This window comes from Triticum dicoccoides, chromosome 6A (genome assembly GCF_002162155.2).
Source record: "Triticum dicoccoides isolate Atlit2015 ecotype Zavitan chromosome 6A, WEW_v2.0, whole genome shotgun sequence".
NCBI classification, from domain to species: domain Eukaryota; kingdom Viridiplantae; phylum Streptophyta; class Magnoliopsida; order Poales; family Poaceae; genus Triticum; species Triticum dicoccoides.
In genome coordinates this window covers 573,971,023-573,982,734 of record NC_041390.1, presented here as the reverse complement: position 1 = coordinate 573,982,734, position 11,712 = coordinate 573,971,023, and positions in this window count along the sequence as shown.

Genomic DNA, 11,712 nt, shown 5'->3' with positions numbered 1-11,712 from the left:
ATCCTAGATTTTTTTTGAAATTGCATGCTACATTTCCCAACACCGTCGCCGGTCACTTGGGCCAAAGTCAGAGCTAGATTTTTACCCGAAGAGCCCAAGGATTTGGGTCGACAAAGAGGTTAGAGTTCCACGGTGACGCCTCCAATGAGGAGGACAACATCAGAGGACACCGCCGGCACCGACTCCGGCACTGACCGAGGTCAGCACTAGGTTTCCACCCAGAACGAGCCAACATACACCAGACGTACCCACATCCAAACAAGCCAGCTCGAATCGACAAAACCCCGCGCCCAAGCCAAGACAATCGCCGAGCAAAAGCTGACCTCCGCCGTCTACCACGCTAACCATAGTTGCAAACCACCAGAAAAAACCTCATGTTGTTGAGCCACTGCTAGCAAGCCGGTTGCAGATCTATGCACGTTGGAGCCCATCCTGAGCGGCGCCATCATGTCGTCATCCTAATCTGTTGCTCACCACCAACCATGGATCCATAGGCATCCACCAGAGAGTCCACTCCCTAGCTCACCACATGTAGGCATCTCGTAACTATGCATGGACTATGTAATCACATCATGCTAACACAGATGCACTAGTAAAATGGCAATGCTTATTGATATAAATATAATGGCAATGTCATGGACATGAGTATAGGAAAGTATACATTATGATCCATCAATTGTACTCACATGAAAATGCTTAATTTTTCAAATAGATGCATGGCATGCGTTTCAAATTGAAAGACTGAAAAGAAAAAAAGTTGATTCTAGGATGCCAGCCAAAGTTGCCAATGTTGGTATTATTTCTGGTGTTCTACCCAATATTGTTCCTAGTAGTGTCACTAGCTTGTAGTATACTAATGGCACTCTTCTCTTTCTTAAACCTACTCTGGAAAATGCCACGAATGTTAAATGGTTGCTTTCCTATTTTGACAACCTTTTTGGGATGAAAATTAATTTTAACAAATATGATTTGCTTACAATTCATGTGGAGGAGGAAGTTGTCAAGGTTCTATTTCAATATACTTTTTTTGTTGCAAAATAGTGATTTCCCTTTGAAATACCTAGGGGTGCCTTTACACTATCTTAAATTACGTAGAGAAAGTATTCAATCCATTATTGACAAGATTATCAAGAGAATTTGTGGATGGAGAGGCAGATTACTCAGTTATGAGGCGAAGCTTATCCTTCTTCGGACTTGCATTGCTAGTATACCTATGTACCTGATGTCTATAATTAAATTTCCTAAATGGGCTATCAAAGTTATTTCCGCTCAAATGACTCACCTTTTGTGGGGTAACCTTAGAGATTTTCATAAATAACATTTAGAACATTGAGGGCTTGTGTCCCAAAAAAGAATTTGGTAGGGTGGGTATACCTAATTTTAGAGATTTCATTCTTGCCCTGCTTGTTTCTTGGGCCAAGAGGTATTTTCATGGTGCTAACAAGATTTGGGGTATATTTCCTTGACTATAAGTATACCACTGCTAAACCCAGTGTGTTGTCTAAGTAGAACCTGGTCTCCCCTTTTTGGAAAGGAAGTACTTGGGCTTTTGTTGTTGTTAGTCCTTCTATAAAGGATTCCTGGCAATTGAACAAATATTAGTTTTTGCCATGATATTTGTGTGGGAGATAGCACTCTCAAAACTCAATTTGGGAAGTTTTTTTTACATACGTCAACAGTAGGATTGCTCTGTAGCTCAATTCTGGGATGGTTCCACCCTTAAAATTTCTTTAATGAGATGTGTTGATGCTAGTTTTTTGGGTAAATGTTTGGAACTCTTAACCTTATTGCAACCTCTTGTTTCCAATCTTGATCCTGATCGGTCTGTTTGGTTATTTGAAGCCTCGTGTATTTATTCCACTAAGTCTTGCTATAAGATGATTAACTTTAGTGGGTTTTCTGCTCCATTCTGAAAATGGCTATGGAAAATCCCCGTACCACCATATTTTCATGAGTTCTTATGTCTGGTAGCTAACAACCGTATACTTACTAGATATAATTTGAGTAAGAGACAACATGTAGAAGATTTCTCATGTTTGTTTTGTAACGAACCTGAATCTTTTTCTCACCTTTTGTTTGGTTCCACTTATCCATGTGCTATTTGGGAGGTGGTAGCTCACATATTTCAATTTCCCCTTCCCAAATCAATTCATGATATTTGTGTCATGTGGTTTAATTTTAAGAAGATGGACGTTCCTAACATGTCATGTGTTACCACCTTATGGAGCCTATGGACTGTTCGTAACAAGATGCATTTTCAGGGCTTAGTGTGGAAAGATGTAAGGGTTCTATTAAGAAAGGTAAACACTCTGTTGCATCAATGAAAGATCCTATGCGACGACTCTTAGCAATGTGCTAATGCGAAGATGCTTGTTGCTCCTGGATCAGCAAAGAGAGGAGCACCTGAGGATCGCATGGAGATGAGTCTGTGTACAAGTGGATATGGTGGCCTATATCAACCTTTCATTGGAGCTGTGAGATATCATTCCAGTTTGATGTGTAATGTTGATGTTTGGCCGCTGATGTTTCACTTGTAGGCTTTATGTTTCAAATCAACTTGGTACTTATTATGGCCCTGCTACTTTAGCCAGGCTCGAGAGCTGGGAATAGTTTATGTTGGTTTGCCTCGTTTATAATAAAATGGGGGCAAAGATATGGAAAACTTACATAAAGCCAAAATGCAAGCTCTTTGCCTAGGTTGGTGCTTCACGGGCAGATCCTCGCGTGTTAGCGGTCAAAGGGAGCTCACAACTATCTGTGTCTTATGTGCCTAAAAGCTCTAGAAGGGCATACATGTATGCACGAGTTGCCCCTCTTCAATAGTTTGGCAGAAAACCAGGCCATAAAAAGGTGTAGTTATTTGATTTTGTTGAGAATTGGTGGGAGATGAACCTTGTAGAGCAGCCAAGAAGTGGGTGCATCCTATATACGCAAGGGAAAACACGGTTAAAAAATTCAACAAAGTTTCAATGGAATTTCTTAAATTTTGCATATTTTATTGAGGTCCAATGTACTTGTAACGCTAAAGCTTTGAGTCAGATTCAGACTACCAAAAAATAGGCTAAAATTTAATGGATTTTAAAAACTCAAAATTCAAAAGAATTCCCCCAAAAATGTGAAATTTCTGAAATTCCGCATATTCCAGTGACGTCTGGAATTGTTTTGTTTCTGAAATTTAACTTATCAAGACACATACCAGTAAGTGGCACATCAAGTGATAGGTGACATTAGCCAACCGCTATCAATTGCTAGGGTGTTTTGAGAGTAATCTGTCGTGGTTCTAAGTCTGACAGTAATGTAGGGGGTAAGTATGGAGAGGCAAGATCTTAGCTATGGAGAAGTTGTAAGCACACGAGGTTTACGAGTTCAGGCCCTTCTCAGAGGAAGTAATAGCCCTACGTCTTGGAGCCCGGAGGCGGTCGACTGGATTATGCGTGTATGGTTTACAGGGGTGCGAACCCTTTACACTGAGGAGGGGGGTGGCTTATATAGAGTTCGCCGGACCCCTCCGGCCCTCAGTTATGCAGGGTTTTAAATACATTAAGGTCGGGCATTACTGGTAACGCCCCTAATAAAGTGCTATGATGACCATAAAGGCTACTTAATAACCGACCGTTAGCATGCAGAGTGCCTTTAGATCTCCTATGAAAGGACCACGATGTCACCTAGAGGGGGGGTGAATAGGAGTTTTAAAATCTTTTATGGATTTGGCTATATCCTAATGCAGAAATAAATTAAGCGGATACTTTTCAAGAACAAATCCTAAATATACTAGGCTCACTAAGTGCACCAACAACTTAGGATAAACAAGATGAGAATAACGAGGATATGAGTAAGCACAAGTAAGTCACACAAACTTACTCAATGTATATCACGAGATATGGAAATGAATAATACACCCAACCACAAGTAAGCAATACAAGCTTACACAAATTGTATCACAATATATGGAATTGAATGATACAAGCAAACTCAAGTAAGCACTACAAGCTTACACAAGTTATGTCACAAGATATGGAAATGAATGTTACAAGCTAGCAATTCACACTAAGCATAAGATAGAACAATAGTAGAAAGTATGAATTGCGAATACAAAGTGTAGGCCTAAATAATCTCTTCAAGGGACTGGCCAACACAATATAATGAGGACAACAAGATATAGTGAATGCACGGTCAAGTCACCAAAGTAAACCACAAGTAAGGAGTTAGGGTTAGGGATAACCAAAGTCACGAAGACGAGGATGTATCCCGATCCTTGGAGGGAAGCTAGTCACCGTTAGAGAGGTGGATGTTACCACGAAGGCACACCAACGCCACGAAGGCTCACCCTATTCTCCTTGAGATATCACCATGAAGGAGATTCTCATCCACTAGTTGTAGACCTTGAGGCGGCCTCCAAACCTTCACAAACTTTCCGGGGGACAAATCACAAGTTGATCCCTCACCGGAGCACTCCTACCGCCTAGGAGTCTCCAACCTCCAAGAGTAACAAGAACAAAGGGGAAATGCTCAAGACTTGCTCAAATCACGAATTCCTTTGGTCAAGAGAGGGAAAGGGAGTGGATCTATTACTTGATTGGAAAAACTCTCAAGAACTCTCACGAATCTCTCCGGGATCTAAGATTTGGTGTAGGAGAAGTGAGAGGGAGCCACTTGTGTTCTTCGGGTGATTTGGGATGAAGTGGTCAACCCTCTACCGGATTAGTAGAGGGATATATATAGAGGGCCTAGAAAACTAGCCGTTTGTGAGTAAGTGACAGCGCCGGGCCGGACATCTGGGCAAGGGCCGGACATCCGGCGGGCACAACCAACATATGAAAACAGGTTTTGAAATTTGCGGGCCGGATTTCCGGGAGGATCCCGGACATTCGGGGAGACCCGGAAGCCCCGGACATCCGGCCAAGTCCCGGATGTCCGGCCATTAAAAAAACAGCAGGAACCCCAAAACCGAAACATGCATAACTTTCACATCCGGACTCCGATTTTGATGATCTTGGGCTCGTTTTGAAGCTATGTAAAAGCTCCAGGTCCTCACATAGAGAACCACCCAAGATAAGCCAAAATGGAGGGTGCAAAGCATGCAAGGGTTATACATATACTTTGGGGAACCTAGTTGGCTTTGGATTTTCTTTTGAGATATGTAGGCATATTGTATTTGTATTGGATAGGAGTGAAATATGCCTAAGTTGGAATATGATGTGAGAAGAATAGAAATAGATGATGTTGACTTGAGAAAATCCATCACTTACCCCTTTGACCCCCTCTTAATAGTGTGGGATCCCTATAACTCAAGAATCATAAAAGAACTATACTAGGTAGCTACCGGAAACTCATTCTTGAGCATATATCCTTTTCGATGGTCATCGATCCTCACATCTAAAGCCAAAGGAACTAATACCTTTGACTAGCGCCTTTCACTTGAGCTTTATATTGATGTTTCTTCATGGCTCAAGTTGAAGGCAAGACATTGGAGAAGTCTTCAAGTAGCTCCCCCATACACAATGTGGAAAGCTTTGCTTTGCATTCATCTTTACTTGTCCATCAGCATTAATTACTTGATAACATACTTTGATGAGCACCAAGCTTTCTTATAAGGACCAAGCTCATGAGAATTACCTAACCCACATAACATAAACAACACATAGTATGGGTTAGTACACAAAGCGCAATCGATAAATTCTCACCATACCACAAGATCTCATGTGGCACATGATATGCGCTTGTGTGTTGACCATCTTAGAGGTCAATCTTTGATCTTTATCTTGGTCAACATTTATTTTTGCTCCATGATTAATATTGATGTCTTGAAGGCCCTATTGATATCTTCACTATGCTTCATTTCTTCAAGACATAATAACCAATATCTCAATTCACCATGACCATATCAAGTTTCTCCTTGAATATCATATTGGACATCATTTTCTCGTTCTCATGCTCCAACATAGTAGAGGCACAATGAATTCTTCACTTGAATTAGTTTCTTCAAGACATAATAATCCATGACTCAACATATGAGCTCATATTGATCCTATCTTCAAGCATATGTAGAATTCTTCTCTTTAATCATTCTCCCAATATCTTGATCCATCATGGTTCAACCCATAAGACTTGATGCATGCACAACAATATGTATATGGCATTCATTTCGAATCCATTCTATCTCCTTCTTGCATCACCATGGAACAAACATCCCTTAGTTGATCCAATATTCTTCATGCATTGGAAATAGAACTTTCCTTCAAATGTATAACTCAATGCAAACATTAGTCCATTAGGATTGTCATCAATTACCAAAACCACACATGGGGACTACATGTACTTTCATCCTGGCCGTCAAGTGGTTTGGTCTTGGTCGAGTGGTCGCTTCTTGGTCGAGTGTCTTCGAGTCTGTCGAGTGGAACACCTCCAAGTCGATTGAAAGGTGATTTCTTCTAGAGATGTCCTTGGGTAGGGCAGTTTGGACAGGTCCGTGACCCTACCATACGTACATAGCTTCGTCATTAGCCCCCGAATGGATCGAGGTTTGAGTGGGGAAGGAGTTGAGAATTTTCCCGACTCATTTTTCATGCCATGAGCATATCTGGTTTCGGCTCAATGAACCTGAGTGATGACAACAACTTCCTTTTCAGTCGCCTTGATCCATTCTTAGCTTTTTGTCGAGTGAGTTTCTTTACTTGAAAGGCTCCGAGTGGCGGTGCGGAGGAGATCTTTGGTCTGACAAGTTGTTCTGCTACCCGCAGATTTCGCGGGATCCGAATTTTTGGAAGCGCGCGGGACGGGGGAGGCCGCAGTAATCGGATGGGATAGAGCAGAGCCGCCTCAATCTCCGCGCCACCTTTTTCACCACATATCACGCGCGCAATTGTTACGGGATTTGACAGGGCCGCCCGGGCCTACCAGTCAGCCACTCGGAAGCGGCCTCATATAAGGCGTCGGACCGGGGTCTCTTCGAACAGTGCGTCCCTATTATCTCTTCTCCTCTTCATGCTCCCTCGCCGCGCTCGCTCTCGCCCCAGCGCCACCGCTCCGTACGCGTTTCGCCGGTGACGATGGGGAAGGAGAAGACGGCGGCTCTAGAGCGGGCGAAGAAGGCAACGGCGAGGTCGAAGGGGAAGGCAACCAGTCGGGGTGGATCCTCCTCGCGAACCGGACTGCCGAAGGGCTGGATCCAGGGCGACTGGATCCGCTCAATGATCACCCAAGAAGACCTTGATGACCTAGCCGAAGGAGGACTGATCCCCTATGAATCGGTGCGGCTTCCGGGGAAGGAATCCGAGCCGCAACCTCGGGAGGGTGAGCGCGTTCTCCTTGCCACCCACGTCGACCGTGGATTTGCCTTGCCTCGTCGCCCTTTCTTTCGGGGATTTCTGAACTTCTTTGGGGCACAACTCCACCACTTCACTCCCAACACAATCATTTATCTCGCCGCTTTTGTTTCTTTGTGTGAGAATTTCCTGGGTTGCCGGCCTCACTAGGGCCTTTTCAAGCACATTTTCACTTGTCGCTCCCAGACAGTGAAAAAAGCTAATCCGAGTGACGAGAGGACTCAAGTGATTCAGATGTGTGGGGGTCTTGGTGTCCAGATGAGAGGGAAAAGCTCCTTTCCGGCCATGATTCTTCCCGACTCAGTTCGTGGATGGCAGTTGACCTGGTTTTACTGCAAAGACCAGTCGACGCCAGGGCAGTCGACTGGCCTCCCTCCTTTCACCATGGACCGAATGAGGAAACCCTCCCCTTTGAAGGTGCTCCTGGAGGAGAAGGCGCAGGTGAGGGTGCTGGTAGAGCGAGTGGTCCAGCTTATCCGTGACGGGGTCACCGGTATGGATCTCTTGGAGGTCTTCCTTCAGCGGTGCATCCAGCCTCTTCAAGCCCGAGACCATCCGATGTGGATGTATTCGGGTCTTGAAGACTCCACTCGGATTCACCCGGAGGAGGTCGATGACGACGCACTGGAGAAGTGGCTGTCCGGCATGACCGAGAACAAGGACAACCCCACGGGAGCCAGGAGAGTTCCTCCATTCGACCAGTCTCATGTACCAGAGAAGGTCCGATTTTGAGCTTTTGTTTGTAATCTGAATTCACTCACGCAGTTGCCTATACTGAGTCGACTGACTTTGTTCTTCCTACTTTTTTTTCAGGCCATTATTGAAATGTATTCAATGCCCAACGGAGAGCAAGAGCAGGACCCGGAAGGAGAGGCGAGCGGCGGCGACAGTGGCGAATGGGATTCTGACGGTGGAGGGGACGAAGAAAGCGACGATCCAAGTGAGGAGGAAGAAGTCGAGTCACCCCCCTCGCAGGGAGAGGCGGTCCAAACTTGACCAAGAACGACCGAGCGCCCGTGAAAAGGCGATTGCTCAAGCTGGTCAGTCTTCAAAGCGTCCTCAGACCTCTTCGCCAACTCCGACTGAAAAAGCATCAAAGCATCCCAAAGTCGCAGAGCCGAAGCTTCGGAAGGCGTTGCCGAAGATTAAGATTGACATCCCCATCGCTTCCGCGTGAGTGTCTCCCTTCATATTTACTCGACGCCCTGTGCTGTTTGTTTTTCTTGTTTTAACCGGACGAACTTTGGAACTATCAGCACTACTACTTCCGGGACCTCAGCTTATAGGGATGATGATGAGGTGATGGAGGATGCGGTCACTTCTAATCTGGGTATGATTTCTGCCATACTGTCTTTATTTTGGTCGATTCAACTGCAATGTGTATCATTGGGTGATGTGATTTTGTCGATTGAACTTTGAACAGCCCCTAACATTATTGACCTCCCTGATGATGATGATGAATAGCCCGAGAGGCCTTTGACGAGGAAAAATAGGCAAGCTCCTGTGAGCGAGGTGCCACAATCGACGCTGAGGGCGGAGCCAGTCGTTCAGGATGCTGGCGATGCCAATCGGGGTTCTGTTACCTTCGTCGAGCCATTGTCGAGTGCCTTACCTTCCTCGTCGACTGCTCAGGCCCCTGTCGACCCGCCTTCAGTTTTTGCGACCCATCATGTCCCAGAGGATGAGTGAATGCTGCCAGGGAAGCCATACGCCAGGCGGGCATTATGATGGAGAAGATGAAGACGGTGCGGGACGCCAGCCAAGCCGCCTACGATGCCAGCTCGGCTCTCCAGAGCAACGTTCAGGTTAGTTGGTCGCCGCTTGTTCTGTTAGGATATGCTATCTGAAGACTCTCTCCAAAAATCTTTGCATCTGTACACCCACTGGGTGCGTCGATTGAATTTTTGAACTAGTGGGGGCACGCTGAGTGCACCCACTGGGTGTAGTCCCCGAGACTACGGTGGGCTGCTGGCAGTCGACTGTAGTCTTTGTATTTTGTCGAGTCTAAACCGAACTGGTAGTTTGTCTCTTCCACTTGATCTGGTCGAGTGGGATCAGAACCGGTGGGGGCACGCCAAGTGCACCCACTGGGTGTAGTCCCCGAGACCGTGGTCGACTGCTGGCAGTCGACTGTGGTCTGAGTTCTACTTTCTCTCCACTTATTTTTACTCCCTGCACTCGACTCCGGCAGGCCGGTCGAGTGGGATCAGAACCGGTGGGGGCACGCAAAGTGCACCCACTGGGTGTAGTCCCCGAGTCTATGGTGGACTGCGGGCAGTCGACCGTAGTCTTATTACTTATTGTCTTTGTCATTTTTCGCTGTAAAATAACTTCTCCTCTTTGATTTCAGAAATCTTGTGATCTTGGAGCTCGCTTTGCTGACTTGGAGAAACAGCAGATTCAACTGAACCTCGACTTGGAGCTGGCCAAGACAGAGCTGCAAAAGGTCAAGGACGGCGCCACTGGTAATAAGAGTTTGTCGACTGGTCTGTCTTCGGCCTGAGTACCCTTCTGCTCTTTCTGAATCAATCATAATTTCTTTGCAGAAAAACTGAGAGAAGCTCTGGTGAAGAAGGATCGGGATTTGGCTGCTGCTCGAAAGGAGGCTGACGACAGGACCGCTCTGGCTGAACGGAAACTGGCTTCGGTCGGCCAGTTGGAAGAAGAGAATACCAAGCTGAAATCTGCTCTGAACAAAGCCAACAAGGAGTGCTCGCGCTGGAAGAAGGAGAACCTCAACCTGTGCGAGAAGATGGAAGGCATCGCTCGTAGGAGGGACGATCTGGAGAGCTATCTAAGGAGCCTTGCCAAGAAGTTGTTCCTCAAGCTTGAAGCTGCACATTTTGTTCCGACTGATTTTTTTTGTGTCGACTCAGCGTATGAAAATTGACTTATCCTTGGATCGTGAATGCATAGTTTTGCGAGGACTTCGAGGAGGAGACTGGGCGGATCGAATCAGGTTTGGATCCAATCAATTCTCCCGTGAAAGATGAAACTGCCATGAATCTGCTCTAACTGGAATCCCGCATCGACGGTGTCGTGGACTACTTGGCTCGACTGAAGGTCGCCATGTCACGAATCGACCCGACACTTTGGCCAGAGGCCACGCTCCAAAATGATCTTGAGTCCTTGATGACTCAACTTAACGAAATCCCTGACCGAGTGCAGGAGTGGAAGAAGTCTTCTGCCCGGTGTGGTGCTGATGTGGCTCTGTCTCTGGTTCGCGTCCATTGCAAGGAGGTGCGACAAGATAAGCTGGCAGCAATCAAGGTTGCCAACACCCAGAAGCATGACTTCCGATCTTTTATGGAGACTTTCATTGCTATAGCCACTCGGATCGCCGACGGCGTCGACTTAGATGAGTTCGTCGAGCCTGCTAGTCCTCCTCCCGCGGAGTGAACAAACTTTTATGCCTCACCTTAAATTTGCCTCGGAATGCCGAGTGGTTTTTGTAACCGTTAAACTCTTTCAGGCTGAATGCCCGAGCACTTCGATCTGTGGTTCAGAACCTTTAGGATTTATCTCAACTTGGTTTATCGTTGAATATCTTCGTGAATCCCCTGTTGAGTGAACTCGTTCTTCATTCGAGACAACTTTTGTATTTGTAGCGCAGCTCTGAAGGAGAAGGAAGCAGTCGACCTGCGCCTCGTTGCCCTTGCGGGTCGGCGAAGCTCCTCAAGAGAAGGTGGCAGTAGTCCTGCACCTCGTCGTCCTTGCAGAGTGGGATGGAGCACACGTTGTATTTGTGGCGAAGCTCTCCAGGGGAAGGCGGCAGTTGACCCGCGCCTCGTTACTGCGGAGCGGGATGGAGCGCACATCGTATTTGTGGCGAAGCTCTCCAGGAGAAGGCGGCAGTTGACCCGCACCTCGTCGTCCTTGCGGAGTGGGAGGAAGCGCACGTTGTATTTGTGGCGAAGCTCCTAAGGAGAAGGTGGCAGTCGACCTGCACCTCGTCGTCCTTGAGGATTGAGATGTGTTTCATACTTAGGCGAGTACTGGACTGCAGCTAAGCCCCCGAGTGGGAGGTTTCCTCTCCACTCTGTAGGATTTTTCAAACTTAGGCGAGTGTCGGACTGCAGCTAAGTCTCCGAGTGAGAGAACTTAGGCGAGTACTGGACTGCAGCTAAGCCCTCGAGTGGGAGGGTTGCTCTCCACTCGGTAGGATTTTTTCAAACTTAGGCGAGTGCCGGACTGCAGCTAAGTCTCCGAGTGAGAAAACTTAGGCAAGTACTAGACTGCAGCTAAGCCCCCGAGTGGGAGGGTTGCTCTCCACTCGGTAGGATTTTTTTCAAACTTAGGCGAGTGCCGGACTGCAGCTAAGTCTCCGAGTGAGAAAACTTAGGCGAGTACTGGACTGCAGCTAAGCCCCCGAGTGGGAGGGTTGCTC